This window comes from Microcebus murinus, chromosome 16 (genome assembly GCF_040939455.1).
Source record: "Microcebus murinus isolate Inina chromosome 16, M.murinus_Inina_mat1.0, whole genome shotgun sequence".
NCBI classification, from domain to species: Eukaryota; Metazoa; Chordata; class Mammalia; order Primates; family Cheirogaleidae; genus Microcebus; species Microcebus murinus.
Window position 1 is genome coordinate 50,605,157 of NC_134119.1, and position 24,403 is coordinate 50,629,559.

The window sequence follows — 24,403 nt, forward strand, 5'->3', positions numbered from 1 at the left end:
GAAGCTCCAGGATGAGTGCAGGGGCCGAAGGGTCCCACAGCCAGGGCGCAGGCCCCTCCGAGCTGGATCCAGGGAGCCCCACTCCCCACAGGTGTTGCTCGGCTGTGTTCCCGAGTCCCAGAGCCGGTGACCAGCAATGACAGAGGGGAGGGACCGAGGGGCACCCTCGCACCACCCACCCCTGCACCCCTAGGATGTCTGCTGGGCACTCCACTCTGTGGAGTCTCGGGGCACCCCCGGCCCTTCCTCCCTCCCCTGGGCCTGGCCTGGGTGCCGCCACCCCAAGCCATCACAGGACTTCCTCGCTTTGCAGAGCCCTGGCCTTTCTGGGGGCCAAAGGGCCCCTCATGTCCATCTCTGGAGTCCCCACACTCACCGGGTGGGCTAGGGTTTGCCATCAGGCGGGAGGGACCACATCCTCCTCTGGTCCCCACCTCGGACAGGCACTGTCCACCCACTGGCAATGGGCTGGCAGAGTCCAGGAGACCAGTGGTCACAGGCGACAATCCCTGCTGAAGCGCACTGGGGTGCACTGGTGGATGAGGTGTAGGGGTTCCACCTCCAAGGCTCCCTGGGGAACCCCTACAGGGCCTGGCACGGGCGCAGCGGTGGAGACTCCTGGCGTGAACCTGCAGGGGAGAGGCTGGGGAGGCACAGCCTGGGGCAGGGACCTGCCGGCCAGGAAAAGGATGGAGGTGGGGCTCCCTGCCAGGCAGCCCCGGCTGTCAGAGCTGCCCCCTCGCAGCCCAGCACAGCTGCACAGGGCAGGGCTGGCACAGCCACACTGAAGAAAATGGCATGACACAAAATAAATTTCATTCTTTTTTTTTTTTTTTTTTTTTTTTTTTGAGACAGAGTCTCGCTTTGTTGCCCAGGCTAGAGTGAGTGCCGTGGTGTCAGCCTAGCTCACAGCAACCTCACACTCCTGGGCTCAAACAATCCTTCTGCCTCAGCCTCCCGAGTAGCTGGGACTACAGGCATACGCCACCATGCCCAGCTCATTTTTCTATATATATTAGTTGGCCAATTAATTTTCTTTCTATTTATAATAGAGACGGGGTCTTATACTTGCTCAAGCTAGTTTCGGACTCCTGACTTCGAGCAATCCGCCTGCCTCGCCTCCCAAGTGCTAGGATTACAAGCGTGAGCCACCACGCCCGGCCACAAAATAAATTTCTTAATAAAATTACCATTGCAATAAAACTCACGCACTGCGGTGATGAGGGAAGGAGTCCATTCTAGGGAAGGCCCAGCCCAGCCAGGCACTGGGCACCAGCACCAGGCACCAGCACGTGCCCGGGTGTGCCCACGCCCCACATGCACACGGCCCCGGATGGCTGCAGTTCACCAGCCGTTACAGTAACTGGGACAAAGAAATGTGCCTCAAAGCAAATTCTGTCTTTGTTGCAGGGCCGGACCAGGAGAAGGGGCCGCGCAGGCGGTGAGGACAGGCTGCCTGGACAGGCGCCGGGCAGGGATCTGGCCAGGCTGGAGGGATGGGTGGTGAGAAGAAGGGGAGAAGTGAGCTCAGACCTCGGCTCCGACCCACCCTTGACCTCTGCCTCACTTGACCTCACTTCTGTCGGCCCCACTTCCCAACTGGAAAATGGCCACAAGGACACCTCCCCGTGGGCCGGGGAGCCCATGCGACCTCTGCGGCCGCTGAGTACCAGGCCAGCACCTGACCAAGCTGACCGATCACGTTCCTGCGCCTGGGGCTCAGCCCACCCCCGGCTGACAGGTGGGCTGGGCAGGAGCTGGGGCAGGGCCCGGTTTGGGCCTTGAGGAGGTGTGAACCTGGGGAGGAGAGTGAGGCCCCAGAGGGAGGTGAGGGCACCACCAGGGCTCTCAGGGTGCAAGCGATCAGACCCCTGGCTTTCGAAGCAGCAAGTGCAACTCCCTGCTCAAACAGCCAAATGGGCCATGAACCTACTTCAGGCAAGGTTTGATCCAGCACCTCAAGCAGGGATCAGGTTGTCTCTGCCCTTTGGGGTGACTCAGAGACCTATTTGAGGACAGGCAGAGGCAGTGAGGCCCCACTTGCACCCTGAGTTGCTGGAAAATAAGATGGGCCCTGCAGGGGGTAGAGGAGTGGGAGGAGGAGGGTTTAGTTTGGGACATGCCAGGTTCTGGGAACAGATGACAGCTGAGATGGGCACTGTCGCCCAGGAGAACAGCAGGTCTGGGAGCCAAAGAAGCCTGTGGGAGGCACCCTGGTGACATGGCTGAACCTGCCGTGTCTGGCACACATGAGATGGAAGGGGAAAGGCTGCCCCAGGTGTGACCACAGTTCAAAGGAGGCCTCCTCTCTAGGAGCAGGGGCCAGCGTGGCAGGTGGATACCCCTGCAGCTGCCTCCACTGGTGTCCTTGGGCCACTTGGCCTCACTGAGCCTCAGTTTCCCCGTTGTGGGGGAATGTTCCCATTCAGCATGATAGGGTGAGTCACATATGGGGGCTCCCAGAAACCACAAGGAGCTCTGAGTGAGCAGGTGAGCGTGGGGTCGTGGCACCCTGGCTGTGCGAGGTGGCTCTGCGTGGGAGGGCTTTGCCCAGGTCCCTCAGTGTGTCCAGTGAAGGGCCAGGCCTGCCACCAGATGCCCGTGGGCCCTCGGCTCTCCCTGTGTGACCAAGGACGTGGCCTCCCTGCAGCCACACAGCCACATGGGTCCCCGGCTACCAGGCGCTGCCCTGTCCATTAAGGCGATAGGCCCTGGGCTCCCTGGTGGTGTGCTGGTGGGGAGCCCCAGTGCCAGCCCTCCCCACTGGCTGTCTGTGGGGGGGCCGCCAGACCCTGGCTCGGGAACCCGTGGGCCGGGAGTGAGTAAGTTCATTACCTTCTACAACACGATAAGCCCACTCTGATTGCTGCATTAGGGACAGGACTGCAAGATTATAAATTACAGGGGATGTTCTCACGTGTCTGTTTCTCCAGGGCCAGCCGGGAGAAGTTAATTATTTTTATAGGTCCAGATAGGGCACAGGGTGATCGGAATGCCCGGTCCCGGGTCCGAGCTGGCAGACGCCACCCCCTGCTGCCTCTGAGACCTGCGCAGCACAACCGGCATGTGGGAGCCCCCACAGCTGCTCCGCGGGGCCGTGCCAGCCCTCGCTCCCTCCCGCGGGTGAGCAGGTGAAGGCGCGCCGGGCTTCCTATTATTCCTGCCCACGGAGGGGAGTGGGCTGAGCGCAGCTCTCTGAGTGGCCGGCGAGGCCATCAGTAACCCGAAGGATATTCAGCAATCTTTTCTTCCCCAATTGCCCACCGCAGCCTATATTACAAATACATAAATCATAATGTTTCAACAAAAGCAAAATTTAATTTTCTCCTTTCAGCCGTTATCTGGGCCGGGTGGTATATGGCAGGCTGCGCCCGGCTCATTTATTACGCACGTTGAATGGATAATGGCAGGCCGAGTCGATTGTCGCCAGCTTTGTTAGGCCTCTGAATGTGCAGCGCAGCCTGTGGCGGCCCAATCTCCCCACATCTGTAATAGATACACAGGACTCTATTATTCCTTGCCAGAGCAAAATTAAATAGTTGTGTGTGCGCCGGGGTGGGGGCCGGGGCTCTGGGAAGGTGGGCAGCGACGGCTCACCGGGAGGCCTGCTCAGCCGCTGCGGCGCCCCTCGCCCCGTGGGGCAAGGCAGGAGGCTGGTGGCAGGCTTGGGGCTGTGGAGCTGCCCTTTTGGACACAGACACAGCCAGGAGTAATGGGCTCAGCAGTCAGGGGCCTCTCGACCTGCCCGAGATGAGCCCATTGCACAGGCCCAGGAAACTGAGGCTTGTGAGTTGTGTCCTGCCTACGCCGGGGTGGGATGAAGCCCCAAGCTCCCTGTTGGGGAATCCCTCCTCCGGCTCTGGCGTTTCTGCCTCACGAGGCACACAGGGATGGTAGAGTTGGAGGCGCCCGGGCTTGGACCCCAGGGACAGTGTGAAGGGGTGGGGGCTCTCACATGCCCACCTGCCCATCATCAGTGATGCCCTGTCCTGTCCAGCAGAGCCCCCTCCATCCACCATGCAGCCTGCAAACACAGGCCCGAGCTGAGTGTGGCCCCACTGTTGCCGTGGCCAACACCCCACCCTGGGGACTTCCACTGGTGGCTCTGTGTGTTGGGAGCGGGGCCGAGCTCAGATCTATGCCCACCCACCCTCCCTGGCAAGCAGAGCTGGGACCCTGGCCCCCATCCCAGGTGGGGAAGGTGCTCTGGCTTGGCGTCTGTGGACCTCAGGAGTCCCAGCACCGGCTCCTTCCCGTAGAGCACCCAGCTGGGTGCAGGGGAGGGTGGACCCTGCCATGGACCCTCTCGAGTGGACTGCTGTGGCCTTGTGACCAGCGACTGCTGACAATCATTGTCCCGGGCCCCGACTCCTGCATGGAGGAGGGTGGGGTGGGGACCCTGAGGGACCCTCCTGGCCATCCTTCCCAAGGGCTGTCGGCCCGTGTGGGCAGAAGCCACCAGAGCACAGAGCTGCGGGCTGGATGCAGCCCTGTCCCGGCTGCCAGGAAGCAGCCCTGGGGAGGTGGGAGGTGGCAGGTGCATTATGGAAGTGTGGCGCTTCTGACGCCGCGCGGGCACTTCCTCCCCGTGCTCCCTCGTGCGTGTCCGCAACGTGCTCTGACAACATGGAGATGGGCGCTGGCGGGCTGCGCCCGTTTCTCATTTAACCTTTGTAATGTTCCCTTCTCCTGTCATAGCAGCCTCTGGGGGACACCGCTCACAGCTGCCAGCACTCTGCCCCACAGATCCATGTCCCCATGGCCGGGGACACAGCCATCCCCACCTGACACAGGGGCTGCACGGCCCCTGCCAAGGACTGACCGCCCTGTCCGGGACGTGGGTCTTGCTCTCTCACGGCCCACTGCCGACTGCTGGCTCTGACTCGCGGGGCTCCCTGTGCCCCACAGGGCCCTGTGCCAGGAGCTTCTGTCCCCACAGAAAGCTGTGGGGGCCGGCCCAGTGCCCGGAGCCCAGCCTGGGCACAAAGGCGGGCGTGGAGGGGCTGCGGGGGAGGTGGCAGCGAGCCCCGAGGCCACACAGGCAGGAGGGGCCGTGCTCCCCACAGTAAGCCAGCGCCGGAGCACCGACCTGGGGTCTGCAGGCACTGCCAACCCGCCCCCCTTGCCGCCTTCCCTCGGAGCCTCTGCTTGGCCCTTAACAACACCCGAGCAGACGCCGGAGTTTCTGGTCACATTTGCCTACTAAAACTCAGTCTGGTTTAAACCTTTTCACAAATCCCGTTTCTAGCTGTTCACCCCTGGCCCGAGGGCATTCTCAGGCGGGCTGGGCTGACCTGACACATAATTCCTCACGCCCGGTCCTGCCTTCACTCGGCCTCTCCCCTCACGGAGCACCCACCGAGCACTGCAGTGCAGCCGCACTGCGCTCGGGAGGAGGAGAGATGAGAATTGCTGTCCTCATGGAACTGGCATCCCAGGGACAGAGATGATCAAAAAACACAATGCATAAGTAAACTGTAGACAGTGACACCTGCTGTAAAAATTGAAAAGTGGGTGGGGGGTTGGAGTCGGGGAGTAAAAGTGTATTTGCTGTTTTTCAGTAGGGTGAGCAGGGTGGGCAGCAAAGACGTGAAGGAAGTGAGGGCAGGAACAGCATTCCCAAACGAAGGAGTGGCCAATGCAAAGACCCCGGGGCCAGAGCCTTCCTGACCTGCTCAGGACGGCTAGGAGGCTGGGGTCGGCGGCTGGGGTCGGCGGTCTGAGAAGTCACAGGGTAGTGCAGGCAGATCCAAAGACCACCTGGGGCTTAACTCACCTCAATGAAGGAAGCCACTGGAAGGTGTGAGAGAGAAGAGAGAGGCTCTGATAAATGTTTTGACACGATCACCCTGAGCGGTGTGTGAAGTATGGGGTTCAAGGACCCAGTTGAGACCAGGCACAGGTAGGAAGCCACTGTAACAGCCCAGCCGAGAACGATGGTAGCCCAGCCTGGCTGGCTAGTGGGGACAGGGGCCGGGTGCAGGACGCATTGCCACAGCAGTGGATTGGCAGATGTACTCACTGGATACGTCAAGCAAAAGAAATGAGTCGAAGGCAAATTCAAAGTTTTGATCTGAGCAATTTGAAGGAGGGAGCTGCCTCACTCCAGGCGGGCGGCAGAGGAGCCGGTGCGGGAGGGGGCCGGGAATTCGAGCAGTTGAATGTGACATGCAGAGATGTCCAGTGGCAGCTGGATTTACGAACATGAAGCTCAGTGAGTGTCCTGGGCTAGACACAGAGGTGTGGGAGTCGTTTTGTTAAAGCCACAGGACCCAGTGAGATGGCCCAGGGAGCCACAGACACGCGAGGAGGCCAAGACCCGAGCCCTGGGGACGTCCCTGCTGCGGCGCTGGGGAGGAGAGGAGCAACCAGAAGGGGAGGCTGAGAAGACGCACAGGAGAGGAGGGAGGGCCAGTGTGGGCGGCCCGGAAGCCACTCGAGGGAAGTGTTCCGGGAGGAGGGGGATGCCACCGCAGGGGGTGAGGTGAGAACGGAGAATTGACCACTGGATCTTAAAACATGGAGGTCCCTGATGACTTTATTTTATTTTATTTTTTTGAGACAAAGTCTCACTTTGTTGCACAGGCTAGAGTGAGTGCCATAGCATCAGCCTAGCTCACAGCAACCTCCAACTCCTGGGCTCAAGTGATCCTCCTGCCTCAGCTTCTCAAGTAGCTAGTACTACAGGTGCCACCGTGCCTGGCTAGTTTTCTGTTTTTAAGAGATGGGGTCTCACTGTTGGTCAGGCTGGTCTTGAACTCCAGGAATCCTCCTGCCTTGGCCTCCCAGAGAGATCCTGGTGACTTCGATAAGAGCAATTTTAGTGGAAGGACAGGAAAGAAAGCCTGATTGGAGTGACTCCAGGAAGGGTGAGGGAGCACCACTGATGCACAAGGTGGACAGAGATCTAGGTTTGTCCTCCTGCCTGAAACAGCTAAAGATGATAAATGAACCAATGGCCCTGAAGACATCGAACATCAGGCAATGAGGAATAACGACATCAGAGACCCAGAAAAGAAGAGATGAGCCCCCTGGTAGCTCCAGTGCTGCCTTGAGGGGCTTCCGGGCCGTGGTGCAGGGAGGGGACCCAGGTGGAGTGGAGAACAGAGCACCGGTGACCGGAGGGGCAACTTCCAGCAGCCCAATAGGGCTGGGCCTTGGTACCTGTGGGTTCAACCATCCATGGGTGGAAGACATTTTTAAAAAGAAAGCATCTGTACTAAACACGCACAGACTTTTTCTTGTCATTTTCCCCTAAGCAATATAGTGTAGCAACTATTTACGCAGCACCGACATCGCGCGAGAATTGCAGGTGATTTAGAGATGTGGTGACACGCACAGGAGACGCGCACAGGTTAGCGCTGCACTGTCGGACATCAGGACGTGAGCACCCGCAGATTGTGGCACCCACAGGGGTCCTGGCACCAGGTCCCCACGGATACAGAAGAACAACTATATCTGTGTGATTGCAATTCTTCGAGGGGGAGGAAAGGACAGAAGAAAACTACTTCGAGAGATCACGACCACAACTTTTCCAACTAGAATGAAAACCATAAGCCCACAGGTCCAAGAAGCTCAACAAATACCAAGCACAATTCACTAAAACTGGTGATAAAGGGGAAGCCTTAAAAGCAGCCAAATCGGGGGAGAACACCCCCACTCCCACGGCGAGCACAGAGAAACGAAGGTGCGGGAACAGCAGATCCCCACTGGAAATGCGCGCTAGGAGAGGGTGCTCCAGCGTCACTGAAGCACTGAAAGAAAAATAAAACTGTCAACCTCATATTCTTTCACAGTGAAAATACCTTTCAAATACAAAGGCAAAATAAAGACTTTTTCAGACATAAAAAAAAAAAGCTGAAAGAATTTATCGCTGGAGGACCCACATACAAGGAACGTTGAGGGATATTTTTCAAGCAGGAAGAAAATGATACCAGCTGAAAACCTGTGTCTCCACAGAATTCAGAGCATCAGAAATGGCAGCTGTGACAATCTTCCATTTCAAGGAAAAAAAGTAAAATAGTAATAACAATGTGTTGTGAGGTTTATAACATGCATAGAGGTGCAATGTATGACAAAAACAGCCCAAATACCAGGACGGGAGAAATCGCAGCCCGCTGGCGTGAAGTCCGTACGCCATCCATGCCGTGGTATAATATTTCATACCGTAACTTCACCGAAGGTAGCCAACGACTAACCGAAGGTGCGTGCTACAAACCCTAAAGCAACCACTAAAACAGCAAACCAAAGCATGATAGTTAATATGCCAACAAAGGAGATAAAGTGAAACCACAGAAATAATCATTCTGAAAGAAGACAGAAAAAGAGGAAGGAGGGGGGCAAAGAATACAGGGGACAAATGACAAACAAAACCAAGACAATGATACATTAATATTTACATCAAATGTAAGTTTTCTAAACTCCAATTAGAAGGCAGAGGTTGTCGGATTGAAACATCAAGACCCAACTCCACACCGCCCGTGAGAAACCCACTTTAAATATAAACCACCAATAGATTAAAAGTAAAAGGACAGAAAAAGATCAATCATGCTGATACTAAAAAGTAAAGCTAAAGGGGTTACATTAGTATCACGCAAAGTAGATTTCAGAACAGAGAGTATCTCCAGGGATAATGAGGGTCATTTTATAATGAAGTGTTAATTCATCAAGAGGACATTAAAAGTCTAAGTGTTTATGCACCCAATAACAACTTCAAAATGTATGAAGCAAAAACTGAGAAAATCACAGGAAAACATAGACAAACCCACAAATACAGAGATTCCACACCCCTCGCGCCATAGCTGATGGGACAGGCGGGGAGGGTGTGGTCGGGACCGTGGGGGACAAACCCTGGCACGCACGGACGCTTGCCCAGTGACAGTGCAGTGCTCTCTTTTCAAATACACGAGGAATACTTATCAGGAAACATCATATTCTGGGCCATAAAATGAGTCTCAATAAGTGTAAAAGTATTCAAGTCATACAGCATATCACAGACATGTGTTACATGACCACAGTGGAATTAAACTAAAAACCAATAACAGGAAAATATCTGGAAATTTTTTAAATATATGGAAACTAACTAACTAACACACTTCTAAATAACCCCCAGGTCAAAGAAGAAATCAAAGGGAGAATAAGAAAGTATTTTGAACTAAATGAAAATGAAAATATAACATATAAAAAAATTGGGGCTACTGCTGAGGAAGTTCAGTATCTAGAGGGAAATTCGTAGCACTAAACCTCCATGTCACGGATAAAGAAAGATCCCAAATCAATGGCCTCAGCTTACACCTTAAGAAACCAAGAAGAGAAAGAGCACATAAAACTCAAAGTAAACAGAAGAAAGAAAATAGTAAGTACTACAGTGGAAATCAATATAGAAAACAGAAAGCAATAGAGAAAAGCAATAAAACCAAAAGTTGCTTCTTTGAGAAGATCAGTAAGATCGATGAACCAGACCAATCAGAAATAAAAGGGAGAAGACACAAATGACCAACTTTAGGACATTGGAAAGGTGGCATCATTTGAGATCTACATATAATAAGGGAATATTGTGGACATTTTATGCCCATGAATTTAACAACTTAGATGAAAAGGAAAAATTTCTCAAAACATAAACTAACAAAGCTCATGCAAGAAGAAATAAAAAATATGAATAGTCAGTCCTATAGCAATTAAAGATTGAATTTATAGTTAAAAATCTTCCCAAAAGAGAACTCCAAGATCAAATAGGTTTCAAGGAAGAAATAACACTAATTCTACACAAACTTTTCTAGAATATTGAAGAGAAAGAAATAATTTTGAATTAATTTTATGAGACATGCATTACCCTGATACCAAACCCAGGCAATGACACTAAAGACAGCTACAGACTAGTGTCCATTATGAACATAACTGCAAAAATTCTTAAAATTTAGCAAATGGAATCCAACAATATTATTAAAGGGTAATACCTCATGATCGAGTGGAGTTGTGTGATGTGTGGAATGCAAAGTTGGTTTAACATTCAGAAATCCATCAATGTAATCACCATATTAACTGACTAGAAAAGAAAAACCTTATGAGTATTTAAATAGATACAGAAAAATTATTTGACAAAATCCAACAATCATTTCTGATTTAAAAAAGAAAAACCTTCCACAAAATATGAATAGAAAGAACTTTCTCAACTTCATAAAGGGCATTTCTAAAACACACACAGCTAATACCGTACCTAATGGTGAAAGACTGAACACTTTCCCCCATGATTAGGAAAAAGGCAAGGCTGTTTGCTCTCAATCCTACTCAGTATTGATTGGATATTCAAGCCAGTACAATAATCAAAAATGAAAAGCACCCAGACTGGAAAGAAAGGAAGAAGTCATACTTTATTCACAGACAGTGTGGGCATCCACAGAGAATCCTACGTGATCTACAATGAGGCTACAATAACTAATACTTAAGCGAATTTAGCAGGTTGCAGAATGCAAGATTACTATACAAATTTCAATTGTATTTGTATATACTAGCAACTAGCAATTGACAATTAAAATTTTTTAAATAATGTATACAATGCCATCAAAAGTACAAAACGTAGGGATAAATCTGATGAAATATGTACAAGACCTATGCACTGAAACTGTAGCAGGGGTCCTCAAACTATGGCCCGCTGGCCACATGCGGCCCGCTGAGGACATTTATCTGGCCCGCCAGGTGTTTTTGCCGGCGCTGCCTGTCCTACTTAGCGGCCGACTGGTCCTGGGCCCACAGTGCGCATGTGTGGAATGTGCGCCGCACTCTCCAACGGCCCTGCAACTGTCTGAGGGACAGTGAACTGGCCCCTGTTTAAAAAGTTTGAGGACCCCTGCTGTAACGCACTGCTCAAAGAGCTAAGTAAATGAAGAGAAACCCCATATTTGTGGATCAGAAAACTCAATATTAAGATATCATTTCCCTTTGGATCCATCTATAGATTCAATGCAATCCAAATCCAAATTCCAGTAGAAGTTGACAAGCTGGTTTGAAGAATCTAAAATCGTCAAAACAACTTTCAAAAGAAGGACAGAGTGCAAGGACTCGTGCTCCCTGGCATGGAGGCTCATGCCAGAGCCACAGCGGTCACTGCAGTGTGGCGCTGGCCAGGTGAAGGCAAGACCTTGCCTGCCTTGGTCTCTCAGCAGTCCATCTCCCTGGCCCTGGTGACAGTGCCAGCCTTCACCCATCAGGCCCATCCTGTGGCCAGCCCTAGGGCTCTGCCACCCCCAGTCAGGTTCCCCTGATGCTGCCCACACCTTTAGAAATAACCCCTTGACCACACTCTTTATAGACCCAGACACCCATTCGGTCAGGCCAGAGGCTTCCTGCTGGGCCAGAACTGTATGAGTACCCAGTGTGTCTGGCCTGGCTGGGCCCAGCAGGAACAAGACTGAGAGGTCCCCCAGGGAAGGTGTAGACTGGCTGGGAAGACAGGTGAGGGTGGGGGAAGGAGGAGGGAGGGGGAAGGAGGAGGAGGAGAGGGAGGGAGGAAGAAAGGGAGGGAGGAGGGGGAAGAGGGAGGTCCTCCCTTATTTTCCAGTGAATTGCGTGTGCCTTTGAGGGAGCTATTTCCACTGTACTTTCTTCTTTATGTCTTGGTTCTTGATTATGGCTGAGCCCCTTATATCCTGGGGCATTAATGACCTTCCCAGGGAGAAAGTCGAATGTCGCAGGCCTGAGTGTGGACTCTGGGGTCAAGGAGGGGTCAGACCCACCCAGCTCCCGCTCCCCATGGGCCTTGCTCTCCTCCTGGCATCTCCTGGGCTCCCACGTCCCCAGCGCCTGGTTACCACACCGGCCTCCGTGGGGCTCTGAGTCAAGGTGCCACCTGTTCTCTGCCCTGCAGCAGCCACAGGCCCTCAAGGTGTCCATCTGAGACGCAGGGATCCGTGGAGTTCACGCAGCCTCGAGCGAAGGGAGCAGCGTCTTCGTGGAGGGAACAGCAGGCACGAAAGCTGTGTGCTGGGGGCTGTGGACCTGGGGACTTCAGCGGAGCTCTGGCTGGAGGGCAGAGAACGGCAGCCGGACACTGAGGACCCAGGGCTGAGGGGGTGAGACCTGTTCCAGGCCATGGGGAGCCTCTGGAGGCTCCCAAGTAGGGGAAGAATCAGCCAAGTCTCCATTTTGGCAAGGGTCTAAGTCCAGTGTGGGGATGGGGGGATGGGGGAGCTGAGAGACCCTCAAGGTAAATCAAGGCTTGGGGCAGATGGGGACTGGTGAGGGGCACAGCAGTGGCCCTGGCCTGAGCCAGGTGCCCTGGAGTGAGACCCTGCGCTCCAGTATTGACTGAGTTTGATTTGGGGTGTCTGGAGGCCCTGGTGGAATCACTGAGTGGGCGTGAGGGTCTGGGCCATGCAACAAGGTTGGGGTGAGGTCTCCTGACTCCCTGCAGCCACACTTGCCCAGGGGCGGGAGAGAGGAGACAGGTGCACCTGCAGGGCACACAGGGACGACATCTGTCCTTACATCCAGGAAGCACATTGAGGGCAGCCTTCAGCATTCCCTGTCCTCCTTCTCTGGGGCCGGCAGCCACCTAGGTGGGCTCCCGCCTTGCTGAAGCTGTGCCCTGAGCAGGCATCTGTGGAGCCTCCCTCCTGGTGGGAAGGGAAGGGTGGGGGGCAGGCACATTGGGTGGAGGCTCCCCAGGGCAGCAGCCTGGACCTGGCCCAGGCCCCAGGGTCCCTCTTATTCTCATCTCAAGACCCTCTGTCCCCGAAACAGCCAGCCGGACCAAGGAAGCCCCAGCCCTGGGCTCTGGTGACAGGAGCCCCTGCTGACAGACTCCCCTGGGATGGCGCCAGTGATTGAGACTGAGATAAGTCCCCGGAGGTGGACAGGCACCGGGCAGACAAAGGCCGCAGGAGGCAGGGATGGCCGTAAAGCAATAAGGAAAGGCATAATGGTGCCCGCACTTTTAATTTGTGACTAATTTGTTGCACAATGAGGTTGCAATTTTCTAATTGTGATTGCCATTTTAATTTTACTCATGGCTGTGCAACCAACAATGTATAGTCTAGTAATTAAAATTAATTGTACCTTCACCTGCATATTTCTATTAGGCTGTTAAATTTAGTCTGTAAGCTCAATGATTCTGTTCCCTGAAAGATGCCGAACTCATTTCCCTGAGCCCAATTCTGCCACACTTGCTGACTCCCACACTGGGGGTGGCCTTGCCCCCTGCCGGGGGTCGGGGTGCCCGTCTCTGCCCCCGCTTCTAGCAGGCAAGGGTCTCTGCGCTCTTGAGGGCTTTTGCTGAGCTTGAGAGTCTGTTATTTACTCCGTTACTAATGACTTATTAGGTTCCAAATTGTACATGAGAGTTCCATGAACAATCTTGGAAAACACAAATGGGGTTTCTCCACCAAATAAAGCCCATGAATTCCTCCCATAGGTCTTGCTGGACACTATTTTCCCAACATGAGGGTCCTAGTGGCCTTTGGTGAGGTGGAGGTGGGGTAGGGGTCTCCCTCTGGGTTCCAGGGGCCAGGACCTGAAGGTCAGGCCTGGGCATCAGGGCCACAGAGACCCTGACACCCCTGCGGGGTGCCCTTCCCAGCAGTGCCCAGGGTCGCCAGGGAGAGTGACTCTCCTGCACCCGGCGAGCGTGACTCTAGGGCCCTTTGCGTGCCTTGGAGGCCACAGGGCAGGCTCTGTGCCCCACTCTGGCTGTACCCAGGATGCAGCCTCCTGGGACCCTGGTGCAAGGGCAACACAGCCGGCCAGCCAGGTGAGCCCTGAGGTAGCACCAGGGGCTCCAGCCCGCCCCAGCCCAGCCCGCTGCTCACCGATTCCTTCCAGCAATTCCAGTGATGCAGGTCAGCTGTGGTTTCTGTGGTTTGAGACCAGGAATCCGACGGATGCGTCAGGAGGGGATGTGCTGAGGCGCCACGTCCTCCCGGCCCAGCCAGAACGCAGCAGCTCTGCGGTTTTGCTCCCTGGGGGAGGGAAGGAGACCCGTGACAGAGCCTCCTGGGCCCCAGGAGCTACACTAGGAGCCACAGAGTGGCTCATCCAGAACCAGGGTGGCCTCCCATGGTAGTGGTGAGAGGGTCCCCAGAGCAAGTGGCTGCTGAGCGGCAAGTGGACCAGGAAGACTAATCAGCCAGAGCAGGTGGGGAGGGGGTGACTGCCCCAGTGTCTTCCCCAAGGGAGAGAATTAAGGCAGAGAGACGGAGTTCAGGAGGGAGCCAGAGAAACCCAGCCTGGGCAAAAATGCTTAACCTGCCTTCCCCAGGTGGACCCCACTGTGGCCTCGCTGGCCCGTGCACACATGCAGCCCTGCTCAGCCCCATGAGGGGCTCCTCCTGGGGCACCCAAGCCCACCTGGGGTTCCCGTGGGTCAGAGTGGAGAAGGGCAGGACCAGGGTCCGAGGAGCCAGAACTTGGCCTTGAGCTGGGTGGTCTTGGCAGCCCTTCCAAGCATTTCTAGGCATGCAGCCCCATCCCACCCTGGACTCTTAGAGGCCCCTCTGGTGGGCAGACTGAGGTGTGGGGGACAGGTCAGGAGGGCCTGCCAGGGCCTCCGGGGCACCCACTGTGTCCCACACACCTTGGAGATGCAGACAGCCCTGAGGCCACCTCCCGGGGCCCCTTGGTGAGGCAGAGGGAAGGCTGGGCCCACGAACCCAGGCTGGGGGGTGCTGCCCAGGGAAGCACCGACTCACAGAGGGAGTCACCAGAGGGTCAGTATTGACCCCCTGACCCCCAAAGATGGGGCAGTGAGCGGGGGCAAGATGAGGCCTCTGGCTGGAGCTCCTCCCCCACCTTGGGACCAGGTCTCTGCTTAGAGTGATGGCTTTGTACCCACAGGTGGCCTGAGCAGGGGGAGGGAGGGAGGTACGAAGCCGAAGGGACTGCCTCCAGCCATGGAGGACACTGAGCCTCCTCCTCTGAGTTGCAAGTTTCTAATCCACAGAGTTAGGAGGCCCCACCTTTTGGTCCCCTGTTCCCTGAGCCAGCCACCATGGGCCGGGGAGAGGTCAGCTGTGACTCTGCTTCCTCCACGTGGAGGAAGACGCGACTCCTGGTTGTGCAAGGGGAGGACAGGCCTGCAACCCGTTCAGGGGGGCCGGAGTAGCTGCTTCTGCGCCCTCCCGCTCCCGCTCTCAGCAGGCTCTGGGCACTGGCGGGGCTGCGGGTGGGAGCCGGCACCGGGCGGGGAGCAGGACAGGCAGGGCCACTGAGCCCTCAGGGTTGTCACATCCTTGGATGGAGCTGGCAGGCGAGATGGATAATATTCATAGAAAGTAAATTCAGAAACACCTAGGATGTCTTGCCAACACCTACGGGGTTGAAAGGCAGTGCAGGCTGGGCCGGGCCTCACAGAGGAGCAGCGTCTGGGCCGACGCCAGCCGCGAGGGCGCACCCATGTGGCGCAGCATGGGTGCTGGAGGAGCGGCTTGGAGGCCAGGCGGCTGGGGGTGGGCATGGGCGTGGGCTCAGGACCATGGAAGGGCTTGGTCCCCTCCCTGGGTGGCACAGGCGCCATCAGAAGCTGGGAGCGAGGAGGGACCTCCCTGGGGGGCTGCCAACCCCTCCCCACACAGCCACCACGGGGACATCCTCAACCACGGTGTGACAAGTTGCTCTGCTTGATGTCCAGAGCAGGCTTGTCACCCCAGGGTGAAGCCAGCTGCTCCGCAAAGCCTGTGCCCTCATCCACTGCCACAGTCACTCCAGTGCCTCTTCCTGCCCTGCCTTTGCCCCACACACCCTTTCCCCAGTTCTTACCCACAAACTCCTCCTTCATGAGCCTCCTCCCCCAAGAAGCCCTCCTGGGCACTTGGGCAGAGTAGCTGTGAGCACACACCTATGTGCACTCCAGCCACACTGCCTACGCTAATGGGGCCACCTCCAGAAAGGTGGCTGCAGAGCTGTCCTGCATCCCTTGGCCTGCGTTTCACCTGCTCCCAGGTCTCCTCCTCTGCTGGCACCGTGCCCAGGAAGGGCACCTAGGGCTCTAGGGACCTGGGGATGAGACCCTCCTGCCCAGCCTGCCCAGCTTCATATGCCCAGGCCTGGACACGTGCCCTGCCTGCTCACCTGTCCCCATCCTGCAAAGCCCCCTGAGCTCTTGCACTCAGGCCAAGAGCCAGAGTCCTCAAGCCCCCCTCGTCCCTCCGTCTCCAGAGGGAGATTTCACAGTAAACGGCTCTCTGATCACACACCCCTGCAGGTCCCTGTCTCTTGTCTGGACAGCTGAAGGGCCTCTGCACGGTCTCCTGCTGACCCCTGCACCCCACCATCCCACCTGCCTCCACCCTACCACCAGAGAGGCCTGGGCAAAGGCCAACCTGGGCGTGTCCTTCCCTGCTTGGACACCGTCGTCCCCTCCATCTGTGTCCAGCCTCGCCTCCCCCACCCACTCTGTCCCTGCCCAGCATGGCAGCCTTGGGGTGCCCCAGGACCCTGCGACTGCCCCACTACCAAGCGTTGGCACTCTCAGACTACATGGGACCGGGCACGTGGCTCACAGGCAGGGCGGGGCCTTCTGCTGCTCCCACGGCGTCCACAGTAGTGAGCATTCCATGGGTATCACTGAAGGAACCAACAAATGAAGGAATGAGCAGATGTCCGCGGTGCCTCTTGTCACTGGAACTGGCAGGTTCACTAGTTTTTAATAATAAGAACAAAATGCAATGACACATTCAAGGCCCATTGGAGCCAACCCAGAGAAGGTGGACGGAGCTCTGATCTTGCCCTTGGGGCTTGTGCTCCTGGGTCAGGGCTGGAGTGTCCTGTGATGCTCACCCAGCCCTGTCCTGCTGCCTGTGGCCACTGGTGCCCAGAGCAGAGGGTGAGAAGGACCAGGGGCTGTGGGGGGATCCCTGGGGGCCCCTCATCCAGAATGACGCTGGTCCTAGGTGGGGCAGGGTGGGGCTTGGGAGCCCAGAGCCCAGTGCCAGGCCAGCATTCAAGAGGGGACATTGGCCTGGCCCTTCCGGCCCTTCTGGCCTTTCTGGCACTTCCAGCCTCTCCCTACAGTGCCCAGAGGTGGCTTCCCACTCTCAGACCTTCTTTCTGACCTGCCTCGGGTCACTCCACTCTCTTTGGGCCTGCCCCCCAGCCTGGCAGCCATCCTGCCTCCAGGGCCCAACGCTCCTGGCCAGGGTGGGAGACACTCAGCACCCTGTGCCACTGCTCTGGGAGCTGGGCCCACGGCGACCAGCACAGACATGCCTGGCCCTGCCTGGTGGGGGACAGTGGTGAATGACAATGCCACAGGCGTGTCAGCAGCTGCCTGGCACCAATGCAGGCAGAGGAAGAACAGCGGAGGTTGGGAGGGCAAATTTTGACAGGGGTCAGGAGAAGCCCAGAGGACAACGAGGAGGCCCTGCCGGGGATGCAGCCATGATACCTGGGCTCGAGAAGCACCCAGGTGTGTGTTCGAGAGCAGCAGGGGCCAGAGCAGGGGGTGGGCTGGATTCGAGGGAGGGGGTGTCCTGGCAGGCTCTGAGCAGGGGGAGCGGAGCTGGCCAGACTCTTGGCTTCTGTGCAGAGAATGGGGTGTGAGGTCCAAGGCAAAGTGGTGGGAGGCTGCTAACAGCCCTTGCTGCAGCCCCAGTGAGAAATAATGGGGTGGCTGTAGGGGCCCGGAAGGACCTAAGAGGTGGGGCGGAAGAGCTGCTGCCACCAGGTGAGGGGACCCCGGGCGCTGGACGTGGAGGCCGGTCCTCTGCCTTCAAGGAGAGGAGGGAGCCCCTGAGGCAGGACGGCCCCACAAACACCCACACTGGGAGGGGACGGCCCAGCGGCAGGGGTGGTGGGTTGGGGCATCCCGGTCTCAGGGGAGGTGATGTCTGGCCTGGGGGGCCTGGCCAGGAATCCTGCAGCCCCCACTCACCCAGCAGCCCCCTCGGGACATGGGCGAGGGTGCTGACACTCGTCAGGCCCGATAACGGGCACGCCGCCGATGCCGCGAGCGCATTAATCTTCCCCAAATTAAAATCTGCAGCGCGGCATTTAAGATTGAGGCCACCACGGTTCAGCGCGGTGTGACCGCCAATTTTGATAAAAGTGTTTTAAGAGCGGGGAGACGGAGATAAATTGCCTGCGGCTGTGGCGCACCGCCGGGTGAGAGCTGCACGGGCCGCCGCGGACACCGGGTCGCCCCTGCTGCGAGCTGCCCGCTGTGACGTCTGGTGACACCAGCCTAGGCAGCGCGGGGACCCCACCCAGTGGCCAGCCAGGCCTGGGAGCCACACCCTGAGGGCAGTCTGCACCCCACCCTCGCTGGACTCCCGTCTAAGGGGTCCAACAGGCGCCGGGCCGGGTGGCGAGTGAAGGAAGGAACATTGCTCAGCACTATGCCCGAGGCTTCACAGACGAGGGGAAGGAGAGGAGGGATTGTTGGATGAGGGTGAAGGCGCGGGAGGGCAGATGGGGCAGGCCCGAGGACGAGCTGGGAGACTTGAGGCAGATCCCCGAAGGCCCCAGAAGAGGTGGGCTGGTGCTGCTTACTGGGCACATCCTTGATGGCTTCTGCATTTTCTTACAAAGTTGAAGCTGGCAAGAAACACCCAGTTTTGCGGCGGGTGAAGCCTGCCTGCTTGTCCCCTCTTGGGAGCAGCCGTGAAATTGATATTTAAAACTAATTGTACAGCACCCTCGGGGTAGCAGGGCTGGACGATGGCTGGACGGCGGCCACATTCCTTCTATCTTGCCTCAGGCTCTGTCCATGACCCCAGCAGGAGATTAGGGGCTGAGGATGAGGGGCTTATCTCCAGCGGACAGCAGCTGCCCCACCCCCACCTGCTGGCCACAGCCCCCTCCTCTGGCTGCCTGCGGCCACGAGCTGCCCCCTCCTTGGAGAGTGGCCCTCCGATCTCATAACATCCAATTACTGCCCTGACTGCTGTCTGGGGCTTGGATCAAATCGCTCAGCTGCAGTGAGGATGCCCAAACAGGTCAATCTTGGCCGGTTAGACACGGTGTCCAACTTGAGGCTGCACACAGCCCACCTCGGGAGCCAGCGGCAGCACGCACAGCCCAGGGGTAGCGACGGCCACCGGGCTCTCAATGACACTGAGCTCTGGCTGCAGTTCAAGGCCGAGGGAAGAACGTTGTCTGAGCGTGCAGAGCACAGTCAGGTGTGTACACAAGGGCAGTGACCTCTGGAGAGGTCACCAGCACTGACCACCAGACCACCAGCAGTGCTGGCAGTCAGCTCCACAGCCTCTGGGCCCCGGGCTCCAGGCCTGCATATCCGGAGCACTGGGCTGGATAGTGTCCCTCTAAACTTCATGTCCACCAGAACCCGTGAATGTGACTTACCTGGAAATAGTCTTTGCAGGTGTAGTCAGGTGAAAATGAGGCCACACTGGATTAGAGTGGGCCTTATAAGGTGTTCTTATAAGAAGAGAACACGGAGACGTGGAGACACGTGCACAGAGCAGACTGCGTGAAGACAGAGGCGACACTGGAGTGATGCCACTGGCCAGGGCATGTCCAGGATGGCCACAGCCACCAGGAGCTGGGACGAGGTGGGGAGGACCCTCCCCCAGAGCCTTCAGAGAGAGCATGGCCCTGACCGCACCTGGATTTCAGACTTCTGGATTCCAGAGTGTGAGAGAACACACTTCCGTTGTTTTAAGCCGCCCAGTGTGGTACTTTGTCATGGCAGCCACAGGACAGTAATATACCCAGGGTGTTGGTGAAATCCCTGCTCAGCTCCCAGGCCCATGGCTTCTGCCTACCTCCCCCCATCTCCTCCCAAGCCCCCTGCTTCTCCCATACTCCTCTGGGTTCCCACATCTATACCCACTATCCTGGGGCCACGTGAATCCCCTGTCAGTCCCAGCCACATCACCAGACATGGCCAGCCCCCAGGATTCCGCTCCCCACCCTAGAGTCTCCATAAAACCAGGCAGTGGTCTCTGCAGTGCCCGTCCAGCCTTCAGAATCCCAAGGCCGTGTGCCTTTCCCCTCACAAGGCAGTCCTGAGCTAGGCAGGAGAAAGGCACAGTGTTTAAAGCCACCAGCAGACCTGGATTAACATCCCCAGCCTCTCGGAATCTCAGCACTTGTGTCTGTATGATGAGGGAGAAACTGGCATTGCTGAGCTGGCTTATGATCTAAGAGTAGAAGGTGTGTAAAACTGTGCCTTATTGGCCAGTGTAGACAGGAACTATCCAGGAGAACCAGAGGTCTGGTCACCCAAAATGTCCCTGGCCCCAAGGGCTATGAAGACTAAATGAGGGGACCTGAGTAAAGCTCTCTTAGCGCAGTGCCCAGACCCTACTGGGCACTCGACCAACACTTCTCTCTGCCTCTTAGTATTGGCAGCCACCTTCAGACCTTGCATCCTCAGCCTAGGGGGGGAGGTGCCACCAGCACACGTGGCCTGCTCTCCCCATGAGGCTGGGCCCCACACATTGGGTCATTCATTGCCCTCTTGCCACAGGCACTGCGCTCACCCACAGCCTTCAAATCGGTGGCTCCCATTTCATTCAGACTCTTGCATTTGTGTGCTCTACTAAGGTATTAAAAACCCATTATCCTGCTTCATCTAATGGCAACAGTTTGACATCAGCAAGGGAAACATCATTCCCATTATCACTCACACCATCATTGCCCATATTCACCCATCACCACCATCATCATCACCATCACCACCATCATCATCACCATCACCACCATCATCATCACCATCACCATCATCACCACCATCACCATCACCATCACCATCATCACCACATCACCATCATCACCATCACCATCATCACCACCATCACCATCACCACCATCATCATCACCATCACCATCACCACCATCACCATCACCATCACCAGCATCACCACCATCACCATCATCACTATCACCATCATCACCACCATCACCATCACCACCATCACCATCATCACCACCATCATCATCACCATCACCATCATCATCACCATCACCACCATCACCATCATCACCATCACCACCATCATCACCATCATCATCACCATCACCATCATCACCACCATCACCATCACCACCATCACCATCATCATCATTGCCGTTGTCATTTCTGCCATCAACTCAATAATGATCTTCTTTGTCATTTTTACTGTCACTATCATCTATCATCGTCACTGTCACCATTGTTGCCATTTCCATCAACCCCTTAATTATCTCCTTTGCCATCTTCATTATCACCACCACCATTGTCAACATTGGTGGTCACCATCACCACGCAAAACCAGTTTTCAGCTATAGAGTCAAAAGCTGGAAATGTTGGACGATTTGTCCAAGTCCACCCAGGCAGCTTGTAGAAAAGCTCAAACACCTTCTGACCTGACTTCCATCCCAGCACCAGGAGAAATGCCACCTAAGCAGTACCCACATGGCCCCCACCCTCCTGCCACCTCCCTGGAGACAAGCTGGTGTGCTGGCACATGCTCACAATCAATTTTGCTTGCGGCTCCGTATCCTGCTCACTCGCTCACTCATGCCCCATCTCTGTAAGGCCAGAGAATCCTTTTCCATAATACCCAATAAATAACCTGGATTTAATTGAATTAATATCGACAGCATGTAATTGCTCCTCGTTGTTCGAGCCTGCTGGGGAGGGGCGTGAGGGGGCGGAGCAGTGAGGTTATTGCTTTAAAAAAATGCCCTCAGCCCCGAGCAGCGTTTTGGCCTTATTATTATAGTAATAATGAGGGTAGCTGATTTGATCTCTCCTTCCACAATAGTGCAGCACGGCCGGCTAAATAAACAGGCAAAGTCCTTTGTCCCTGTGGGCTGTTTCTGGGTAATTAAAATCAATAGGGTCTTCCTCACAGATCTCCTTAGCCTCATCAAGGCTCAGGCTCAGGGCTGCCAGGTGTAAGACGAGCAAATGAACTTGAGGGCCCTCGGAGGGTCTGCACAGAAGAGCTGTGCGTGGGCGGGCTGGGCAGTGCCCTGGCTGAGCCCCTTCCTGCCTGCGGTGCCAGCCCTCTGTGCCATGGCCTTCCCCACCTCCGGGACTTGTGGCACAGAGACGATGGGGGCGGCTCCCAGTGAGGGCAGCGTCTCAGGCCTCAGCTCTGAAGCCAGCGAGGAGGAGCCTCCTGACTCGGCCGGTGAGGAGGCTCCGGAAGGCCCTCCCAGCCCCGGTCTGGGGAAAACTGCCTGGCCTGTCCAATCTGCAACTGCCATGGACCCTTGAGTCTGTGTGGGGCACCGGCCTCCCCTCCCCAGCACCTGCTTGGCGGTCACCCAGCACCCTTGTCCCTGGTCCCAGGGATGCACTTGGAGGCCTGCGTTGGGCCTCTCGGCCACACATGCCTTAGACCCTCATTCACTGCGGGTGCCCCATGGCCTCTGCACACTGGGGCCTGTCCTGGGATCTGGGGCCCAGGAAGTGGACGGGGGCTCTCAGGGGCTCATATCAAGGTAGGGGCATGGCCCGCTGTGCTTGAAGCTAAGTTGGGGGTTCCTGGCCCCATGCTGCTTAAGAACTGACACTGTGGCAGGACACCAGTGGCCAGGCCCGGGTGGCCATGGAGGGGATGGGTGAGGTTCTGGGAACACACTAAAGACAGAAACTGAGGGCATGTGAGGATGGGTATGGGTGCTTTGAGCAAGTTGAGGGAGCTGCTAACCATGATGGGACAGGACCAGGGGTAGGGCCAGCAGTCAGTTGGGGGTTCCCAGGGGGTTGCATATTAGACATTCAAGGGGGGATACCAGGAGGACAAGTGACTGTCAAGCTCAGAAGAGTCCGTGTGGCTGGCCAGGTGGATTTGAGGTCCTTGGAGTTTAGGCTGAGGCACCCAGGGGTGAGTGTGGACAAAGCAGGTCAGAGCGCCAGGACTGACACAGGCACCCCATATTTAGAGGTCAGAGGTCGGGGAGATGGAGAGAAACTCCATCAGTGCCTGAGCAGGGTCCCAGGGGTCCCGGGGAAAGAGCTCAGGGGTTCCTGAGTTGCAGAGGTCAGGTCAGAAGTGACCTTGGCTGGGGTCCCGTGTGGGACGCCATGCTGGGCTTACCCTACATCCCCCCAAACCCAAATCATCCTTGCACAGATGACACTGAGTGGACACATGCTCAGGGTCACACTGCTTGTCCCGTCCCCTTGGTCTCCAAACCAAACCTAGGCTCCATCCACCCGGCCAGTCTGGGTGGCCACCACTGAGCCCACCCAGCCCTCGGGGCCCCCTAACTGGCCACATCCCTGGCCCCCTGCTCTGGCCCCGGGTCTCGCTGATATATGGGCCCCAGCCTTGCTTTCCCCTCTGCATACAGGATCTTTGTCCAGCTGATTACGCAGCTGCCCCTCCTTCCTGGTCACTCATGACCACAGCACCAGGCGCCCCCTCCCCAGCGCCTGTGCGCTCTGACTGCCGTATTACACAGTTTCCCCACTGCAGTCCAGGGCACAGGCCCTGGCGCAGCCCTAAGGAGAGGCCTGCACTTAGACCTGCCCTGTGGGCTCCACCTGTCTGTTTCTCCATGTAAACTGTGACCACATTTCTGCCCCACGTGTCTGTGTGGGGCAGAAATGTGGGGCATGGCCTCTGCAAGGCCCTGTCCTGAGGTCATGTCCCATGTGGTGGGAGCGCTGGCACCGGCATGAGGCTGATCTCACTGGCTGATGAGGGAGCCCACCGTCCTGGAGGGAGGTCCCTTCAGGACCCCCCAGAACAGAAGTGTGTCACCTCGTGTGCCCTGGGGCCCAGCACGGTGCCTGGTGGTGCCCAGGAGGTGCCTACCGAGCATGTCCATCAGGATCCAGCCAGAGCTGACACACGCCGGGATGCTCAACAGGAGGAATTTATAATGGGAGATTACTCCAGAGGGGGGTGTTGGATGTGCCGCCTGGGGTGAGCCAGGACAGCAGCTCCACCCCTGAGGGCTGGAGGGGCGGGGAGGGCTGCAGGGTCCCTGAGTTGAGGCTCAGACGGGCACACAGACACCACGTGCACAAGGACACACACTCACGCCCGTGCACACACAGGCACACGTCATCGAAGGCACACACATGCAGCCCTCCTGCAGCCTGACCGCGTTCCGAGCTCCCGTCTCCCCGCGGTAACAGGCACGGCCCTTCTCTGACTTTGGGCTGAAGGCAAAATTGCCTCCAGCGTGGCCACACACAAGACCGGCCATCCACTCTTCACCCCGCGCACAGCAGTGGCCTGACCACCAGGCGGAGGAAGGATGCAGCACACTGGTGTGAGCCAGAGTCCCCTGGGACCCCCAAGCGGAGCTCAGCTCCTTGTGGCCACATTCAGCACGTCGAGGAAATTACTCCCCGGTCCAGCTTGGGAGCAATTAGGCCCCACAGACATTTACCGTGCGCAGCAGCGGCAGCCACCACAGCTCCCTCTCAAGGCTGCCGGCTGGTGGTGGCCATTCTGGTCCAGACGGCAGAGGAGGTCTCCTGGGAAGCACAGCCTCTCCTGGCTCC